This window comes from Scyliorhinus canicula, chromosome 2 (assembly GCF_902713615.1).
Source record: "Scyliorhinus canicula chromosome 2, sScyCan1.1, whole genome shotgun sequence".
Taxonomy (NCBI): Eukaryota; Metazoa; Chordata; class Chondrichthyes; order Carcharhiniformes; family Scyliorhinidae; genus Scyliorhinus; species Scyliorhinus canicula.
In genome coordinates, this window is record NC_052147.1 from 31,061,667 (window position 1) to 31,071,458 (window position 9,792).

The following is a 9,792-nucleotide window of genomic DNA, read 5'->3' on the forward strand; positions in this document are numbered from 1 at the left end:
TCCTGAAACACCCTTCCTATCAGCACAGTGGGTGTACCTACACCTCAAGGACTGCAGCGGTTCAAGAAGGCAACTCACCACCATCTTCTGAAGGGCAACTAGGGATGGACAATAAATGCTGGCCGACCCAGCGACACCTACATCCCATAAACAAATTTTAAAATAATCTAGGGAGAGAAAAATAGAGTACATTCATCAGAACTACATTTAGATTTCTCTCAATGAGCCACCTCGTTTAATCGCACTCGCTCATTCAACCAAGACCAAGTACTATATTCAAATCAAATAGGTTCAGAGCATGGAAAGAAAGTTTGAAGAAGAAAAGAGAGAGAGAATAGGGATAAAGTTGGGGCAGGAGGAGAAGAGGGAGGCAAGCGAGGAAGATGGATGGTGAAGTGGGCTGGAATGGGGAAAAGTGAGGGGTGGAGAGAAGAGAAACTGGGATGGAGCATGAATAAGAAAGCAAAAGCTGAGAGAAAGAGTTAGGTGTGTCAGACTCTGCCACCATTTTTCATTGAAGCCAGGGTCACTACTGCCAGGTCTGGATGGAAGCTCGGCTGGCATTATTCAAATTCTATGGTCACTAATGTTGAAATAGGAAGAGGAAATTATATTGAGAGGATAAGTGTCTTTCTGAGAAATAACTAGAGCCCGGGGCCATCCTGAGATATTCTGCTCGAGGTATCTGTACATGTGTGCACCAGCATCACCTACTGGTCAGGATGTGCAAATGCATGCATTTTCCAATGACTAGGATTGAAGTGCAATATTTGTTTCTGGTTAGAATGCTACATTTCAATCTTTAGAAGCCGTATCAGTTGTGCAAACTCCACACGGATAGTGACCCAGAGCCGGGATCGAACCTGGGACCTCAGCGCCGTGAGGCGGCTGTGCTAACCACTAGGCCACTGTGCTGCCCTCTTACATGGAATGTTGAGCGGATTTTCTTGTTTAAGTCACTTTTCTAGTCACTTTTCCACAGTAACAGCCTAGTGGTGAATCTATGTCACACCTTCCCACTACTTTTAAATCCTTCCAATACTGGTGTGACAAAAATCACACACAATATCCCAGGTGTGAGCTAGCTAATATCTTGAACACGTTCACTATTATATCCTTGCTCTTGGATTCTATATATTGAGATACAAAACTAGAGACCCCCTTCTTTTTTATGACTTTATCCATTTGTGCAATTTACCTTTAATGCACACCAAGGTCTTTATAATCTACTTAAAAATGTTACCATTTGCTACCCTTCATCCAATCTTACAAACAGCATCTTTATGTTTCACATCATTCTACACAAACTGCATCTGCTGTCTATTTGCCCAGTCTGCTCCCTTACTGTTATAGTCTGGTAGTTTTCCACAGTCCTTTCACAAGGCTACTTAATGGAAATGCACCATATTTTTTGATAGCCGTCATCTGCGCTGAAAGGTAATGGCCCAGACTGTGAGGCCAGTGGCAATGATTGGTGTTCGCTGTTCACTACACGTAGCCACTGGTTTCCTGTGGGCTTTTGTACTGGAAATTGCTGCGATTAGGGAGCCAATGTGGTGCTTCTGAAGTGGATGAGTAAAGAAGGCAATTGTGCATCTCCTTAACAAATCATATTGAAGAATCCTTACATGAGGCATGCAGAGTCCGCCACCAGGAAGTATAAGGTAGAGCAGCTAATTCAAAGAGAAATCATACATAGAAGGTCAAATAAAGAGGGTAATACAAAGATTGGATAGAAAGAAAAGAGACAGAAAAAGTTAAAAACAATCAACATTTAAAAAAAGAAATTACAGCAGTACTTAAAATCTGAAGGAATGAGATTCCACATTGCAAAAGGAATTTTTAGTGCCCGAAGTTGTTTGGCAGCAATTAACATTTATCATGGTGCTAAAGACAGGCTCTAACCTTTACTATGTACATACCATGTAACAATTGCAAGTTCATGACCTTCCATATGTTTCTCAGTGAGATTCCAGTATCATGCGGGTTGTGACGGAGCAAGACAACTTGGAAAGCAACTTCCTGAATTCCCTGTTTAACTGCACCCATGCAGTCATGAGAAGTTGTTGTCCAATTTACATTTTAATAAACCATTATTTCTACCACAAAATCCAGGTCAAGATATTGTGGAACAATTGGTAGTCGGCATGTTTGACATTAACTTAACAAGAGTAACCAGAAATGTATTTCCATCTTATAAGCATTAAAGAAACATGGAATGAGAGAAGACTGTATCACCATCAAATTTTCTCTTTCTGTAGCTCATGTTCAATCTACGTCATTCTGGACTAGACTTCAACCATATCACTTGTTCAAGGAAAATTCTCATCGAGTTCTCCAAAATGGTCAAATATAATCAGCCAGGGTTCCAGAATATTTACCTGTCTTGCGAGATTCATTGCTTAAACAATATTTGAATCTAGTCTGAATAGAAGCTTGGGCAAACAGGAAAAAGAGCAGATTAATTAACACCAGCCATCTCCTCATGGGTGTTACAAACAGCACTGTATGCAATCGGAACACAGATATCAAAGAGATGCATGACTATAATCATTAGCAATAAAGAGCAGAGCCTATTCTCAGCTCCTGGCAGCGACCTCCTTTCCATTCAGTAAACCTCATACAATGAAACATGAAATTTTTAGCATTCAGTGGGAAGAAGCCTGTTTGACATCCTTACGGTGATAATCCATTTCCCGGGTGGGTATGCGGAAGAATAGAATTTCAGTATTCTCCCTAAGTCAAGATGTATTTCAGGACTGGCACTATCAAGAGCTGAATGCTCTGTTCTAGAATTTTAATTTAAACTGTCATTAATACGTAAATAAACTTCTGCTGTTGCAACATTTCCTGCTGAAGAGTTTCTCCCACCAGCACTGCTGAAATCAATATCCATTCTTTCATTCTTCACTTCTCTCTTCACTGGCCTCTGGAACTCCACCATGCACAAACTCCAAGTCACGACCAGCTGTACCCATTTCTGACCCGTTACTCTTAACTTCACCAACCTCCATTGACACCCTGCCCCCAACTGCACCAAACTCAAATTCCGTGCACTTTTCTTCAGATTTCCCCCCTTACCTCATCCAGTCTACCGTTATAATCTCCTATCTTATACCTTTCAGTCCTGTGATGTTTTTGGATCATATGCAGGACCTTGACTCCATCAGTGGTAGCGAGTAGGCACCCATCTCTAATTTCCCTCGAACTGCGTGGCTTGCTCAGTGGGACATTGGTGAACCAGATGGGTTTTTATGACTATCCTTTCATTTCGATGGCCATCATTAGACTTTTCATTCCAGATTTCTTTTGATTGAATTCAAATTTTACCATTGGCCATGGTGAGATTTGAACTCTGGTCCTCAGAGGTTTACCCTGAGTCCCTGGATTACTAGACCATACTACTATACCACTGCCTGCCCTTCTGGGAGGCAGAAACAATTTAAATCATGGCTTTCATGACCCCAAGATGTCGCAAAGCATTTTACAGCCAAAGAAGCACTTTCCAAGTGCGACTGCTGTCACACTGCAGGAATAACCACATCCAATCCCACAAATAGCCATGTGGCGATGACCAGACAATGTGTTCATTTTGGGATGTTGGTTGGGTGATAAAGACTGGCCAGGATGGCTCAGCCTCACATCTTCCATAAAATAATTAACTTGGACATACAACGCACCTTGTAGTCAATGAATTATCTTTCCAGCATTAGGGAGGCAGGTCAGGTGTTTTTCATGAGTGGCTGCAGACTCAATGGGCCGAAGGGTCTCTTCTGCGCTGTATGATTCCGTGAAATATAATCACTACTGTAATTTAACTAAATGCAACAGCCAATCTGTGCACAGAGAGGTAGGTCCAATGAGCAGCAATGCAATAAATGATCAGTTAAGTTATACTGCTGATTTCAGCCGAGGGATAACTATTGGCCAGGAAAGTTCCCATCTCCTTGAGTAATACCATAAAGATATTTTCTGTCACTCTGAGAATGCAGACGGTGCCTCAGTTTAATGTTTGATCTGAAATAATGCACCATTCATCATTATTGTACTGAAGATGAGAGCCCAGATTCTATGCCTAAGTGTGGGCAGCAGGGTAGCACAGTGGTTAGCATTGTGGCTTCACAGCGCCAGGGTCCCAGGTTCGATTCCCTGCTGGGTCACTGTCTGTGCGGAGTCTGCACGTTCTCCCCGTGTCTGCGTGGGTTTCCTCCGGGTGCTCCGGTTTCCTCCCACAGTCCAAAAACGTGCAGATTAGGTGGATTGGCCATGTTAAATTGCCCTTAGTATCCAAAAAGGTTTAGGAGGGGTTATTGGGGTAAGGGGATAGGATTGAGGTGAGGGCTTAAGTGGGTTGGTGCAGACTCGATGGGCCGAATGGCCTACTTCTGCACTGTATGTTTTATGTAACCTATGTAAGTTCCGACCTCACAGGTGAGAGTGTGATCACTGAGCCAAGAGTGAGAGAACTGCCAAAAACATGACTGTGGCCAATGTATTCACCTGTATGATACTGCAACCTATGACCTGGAAGTGGTGATACAAGCTGCTTCCAGGTACTGTACCGTAACCCCGGTAGGGCTCCACCCTCACCGGGGCCATATATAGACCGGCCGCCTGTGGGTGACATCCATCTGTACTACCGACTCTGACTAGGCAAGTTCATGATTAATAAAGCCTAATGTTCACTCGCTCTCTCTGCCTCTCGGTGAATTGAAGGTATATTAATGACGTATCCCTCCACACACTTAAAATCCTATCTTTTCAATCATACTTAACTCTGCAATTGCTGTACAATGCCAGTCTTTACTCCGTGAAGCAGTATTGTGGTAAATTAAATCCAAAGTTGCTAATCTTCCTGCAATTTAATTTCCCATTTGCTATATAAAGCTGACAAAATAATACCAATCGTTATTGGAAGTGCCATGCTGAACATGTGAAAATGTAAATTTAGCTCTTAATAACAGAGTGAGCTCTAATGCAAACCACAATTACTGACAAACCTGCTATTCTTGCTTAAAATAATTTGTCTTGCAGTGGGCCTTTATTAATAGTAGTGTTTTATTATATTGATACATTTAATTAGTACTTGTACTTAATTGCCAGTTGTTGCGATAAGAATATAATTTTCCTTGTGAGATTTGTGTAAGGAATTATTATTTTAATTATGTGACTATTTTAATCAAGTGGGAGGTGCTGAACGTACTTGTTATACTTCTGCTAAATCAGAAAATTGTCATTCTCTTTCTGTTAGTAATTTGATTTTTAGCTGATGACAAATAAACTTCATTGGGGTTTAATAAATATTTAATATTTCATGGTTCATTTCCACTGCACTCTGTCCCTTTCAATAAGGACTTATAAAAACGTTAACGCTTATATTTCCTCCTTACCATTCACAATCCTCTGGTATGGCTGAGATAAGACTGATTCCTCTGTCTGCCCACCTCAATGTCTGCCAATCGAAGAGAAGATAAAGCAGTCTTTGGTGCACGTTTTACCTCCTTCCTGGATAAGTGTGGAATGCAAAGCTAGCCTCAGTAATGGTGACTATTAAACTGTCATTGATTGTTGTAAACATCCATTTGGTTCATTAATGTCCTTCAGGGAAGGAAATCTGCCATCCTTACCTGGTCTGGCCTATATGTGACTCCAGATCCAGAGCAATGTGGTTGACTCTTAACTGACCTCTGAATTAGCCGAGCAGGTCACTCCATTTTCCAGGAGCAAGTAGGGGTGGGCCACAAATGCTTCACTCAGCAATGGTAGGTTTAGGTTTAATAATAATCTTTATTAGTGTCACAAGTAGACTTACATTAACACATGAAGTTACTGTGAAAATCCCCTAGTCTCCATACTCCGGCGTCTGTTCGGATACACCGAGGGAGAATTCAGAATGTCCAATTCACCCAATAAGCATGTCTTTCGGGGCTTGTGGGAGGAAACCCACGTAGACACGGGGAGAACCTGCAGACTCTGCACAGTGACCCAAACTGGGAATCGAACCCGGGTCCCTGACGCTGTGAAGCAACAGTGCTGACCACTGTGCTACCGTGCTGCCCCTTTGATCAGGACCACCTAGTTTCTGATCTCATTACAAACTTGGTCAACAAATAGACAAAACAGTTGAATTCCAGAGGTGAGTTGAGAGTGAATGCCCTTGCTATCAAGGCAACATTTGAGGGAGTGGACGATCAAGGAGCCCATTGAAGTCAATGGGAATCAGAGGAAAATCGGAGGAGTCATACCTAGCACAAAGGAAGATAGTTGTGGTTTTGGAGACAAATAATTTCAGCCCCAAGACAGGAGTTCTTCAGGAAAGTGTAGTAGGCTTGATCATCTTCAGCTGCAGTATCATTGACCTTCCCTCCAACTCAAAGTTACAATTGGGGATATTCACTGATGATTGTTCAGTATTGCAACTCCTCAGCTAATGAAACAGTCTGTGATCACAATCCCTGGAAATAATTATGGTTTGGGCTTAGAACTGGAAAGTTACACTTGTGCAGCACAAGTGCCAGACAATGGCCATCTTCCTTTAACATTGAAAGGGATCACCATCGCTGAATACCCCACTATCAGCATTCAGGGATAACCATTGAGCGCAAGCTTAACCTTACAACCACAATATTTCTATGGGTTGTAAGACCAGGTCAGAGGCTGGGAATTCTCTGTTGAGCGACTCAACACCTTACTCCCCAAACTCTTTCCACCAAGTACAAAATATAAGTGAGGAGTGTGATTGAATTCTCTCCACTTGCCTGGATGAACGCAGCTCTAACAATTCTCTGTGGTTCAATACCATCCTGGACTAATCAGCAGACTCAATTGTGAATCCATGTGTATCACCTACAAGAAGCACATCCACATCCACCACCTCTACCACCTAGAAGGGCAAGGGCTGTAGGCTCATGGGAAGCTGTAAGTTCCCTTTAAATCAGACACCATTCTGACTTGGAAATGTAGGACCATTCCTTCACTGTCCACCAGACCAAATTCCTGGATCTCCCTTCCTAACTACACTATAGGAGTACTTTCACTACACAGACTGTAAGTGGTTCAAGAATGAGACTCACCACCATCTTCTCAAAGGCAATTAGGAATGGGCAACAAATGTTGGCCATGCCAGCGACACCCACATCCTATTTGCATGGACAGGCCTAATGGCTCCAAAACCGAATCACCAGAGAGATAGCATATATTGAATGTGAAACTAGGAACAAGGGGCTGGATTCTCCGTCCCACCGCGCCAGATTTCTGGTTCAGCGCGCCGGCGGAATGCTCCGTTTCGCCGGCTGGTCAATGGGGTCTCCCATTGTGGGGCAGCCTCACGCCACTGGGAAAACCCCCGGGCTGCCGGCAAAACGGAGCATCCTGATGGCGGAGAATCCAGCCCCAAATCTATGAAGAATTGATGGTCATTGTAGAGGAATCAATGAATACATGGGACAGTGTTGTTTGCCTACTAGATTGGAAATAAGCCTGTGTGGCACCTATTTTCCACCAAACAAATCAGAGTACCCACCTGTTAATTGTATATTAATTTGGGATTTGAATTGCATTTAGATGGTGGACATTAGTTGAGGACTCAGCTGTGTGGAACAAGCTGACACTGTGCTTGTTAGGCTGGAGGTGCATTATATGTCATTTGAGTCTCTGTAAATGATATAACTGTATAAAGCCCTCACTCCAAAGTTCTATCCTTTACAGCTGGTTATCTGAGTCCTAACACTGGATCTGTAAAGACTTAATTACCTGCAAAGGCTCGCATTCAAAGTATCGTCTTGCATCATTGAATTTGTCTATATATATGTTTCTGGAACCCCCCTCTTCATTCACCTGAGGAAGGAGCAGTGCTCTGAAAGCGAGTGATTCAAAACAAACCTGTTGGACTTTAACCTGGTGTTGTAAGACTTCTTACTGTGCTCACCCCAGTCCAACACCAGCATCTCTGCATCAGGTTAGAAGGGTTCGGGGATAAGGGTGGGGAGCGGGCTTCGGTAGGGTGCTCTTTCAGAGGGTCACTGCAGTACCGATGGGCCAACTGGCCTCCTTCAGCACTGCAAGGATTCTATGATTCTATGATAATGGTGTGCAATTCCTCTTTATGGGTCTGCGAAAAGTCAGAACAGTAAAGAATGGTAGATATTAGATAGAAGATAGAACAGTACAGCACAGAACAGGCCCTTCGGCCCTCGATGTTGTGCCGAGCAATGATTACCCCACTCAAACCCACGTATCCACCCTATACCCGTAACCCTTAACCTTACTTTTTAGGACACTACGGGCAATTTAGCATGGCCAATCCACCTAACCAGCACATCTTTGGACTGTGGGAGGAAACCGGAGCACCCGGAGGAAACCCACGCACACACGGGGAGGACGTGCAGACTCCACACAGACAGTGACCCAGCCAGAAATCGAACCTGGGACCCTGGAGCTGTGAAGCATTTATGCTAACCACCATGCTACCGTGTTGCCCCTATGATTATTATATTGATATAATATATTGATTTAGATTAATGAAGCAATACTTAATGGATGGTTACAGATCATTAATTGCAATTCCTTTTCAGTTATCATTCCAATGTGTCGCAGTAACTTGACACGCAAGTGCTAACATACTCTGAAATACTATATTGGTGGAAGATTCACCTATTTCCATTATCTTTCTAATTGTATACAGGTTGTCATCTACAATGGTTTCTATTGCTGCTCGTGCACTGTTATATCTTGTGTTCCCCAAGGATCTGCCCCTGAGCCCCTTCTATTTCTCATATGCCTGATGTCCCCTCAGTGGCATGGTCTGAAGGCATGGCGTTAGTGTTTACCTATATAGCGATGAACTCCAGCTCTACCTCAATACCACCTCTTTCGACTGCTCCACCCTTGCTAAATTATCAGACTACATAGCTGACATCCAATAGCGCAGAAATTTCTTCCAATTAAATATTGGGAAAGACTGAAGCCATTACTTGCTTTTTTTTTAATAAACAATTTTATTGAGGTAGTTTTGGCTTTATAAACAGTTACAGACATCATCAGAAAGGAAGCAAAAAAGGCAAAAATGTGCAAACATCCACGTACTTTCAATACTTCCATCGTAACATATTGCACAAGCCCGCTCCCCTCCCACCGGTACTACCCGCCATATTTTCCCTCCTCATCTACTCTACCCCCCACCCCCCCCTCCCCTCACCCCCCTGCTGACGCTCACTCTCCCGCAAAGAAGTCAATAAATGGTTGCCACCTCCGGGTGAACCCCTGCACAGATCCCCTCAAGGCGAACTTAATTTTTTCCATCCCCAGGAAACTCGACATGTCCGCAAGCCACCACTACGTCTTCGGGGGCTTTGAGTCCCTCCACGCCAATAATATTCGTCGCCGGGCTATCAGGAAAGCAAAGGCCAAAACAACAGCCTCTTTCTCACCCTGGACTCCCGGGTCTTCCGAAACCCCAAACATTGCCACCCCTGGACCCAACGGTACCCTTGTTTTTAGCACCCAGGACATGATCCCCGCAAATCTTTCCCAGTACCCCCTAAGCATCGGGCATGCCCAAAACATGTGTACGTGGTTCGCTGGTCCTCCTGCGAACCTAGCGCATTTGTCCTCTACCCCAAAGAATTTGCTCATCCGAGCCACCGTCATGTGGGCCCAGTGAACGACCTTAAATTGAATCAGGCCGAGCCTGGCACATGTTGCGGTCGAATTCACCCTACTCAGGGCTTCTGCCCACATCCCATCCTCCATTTCCCCGCCTAGCTCCTCCTCCCATTTGAGTTTCAGTTCCTC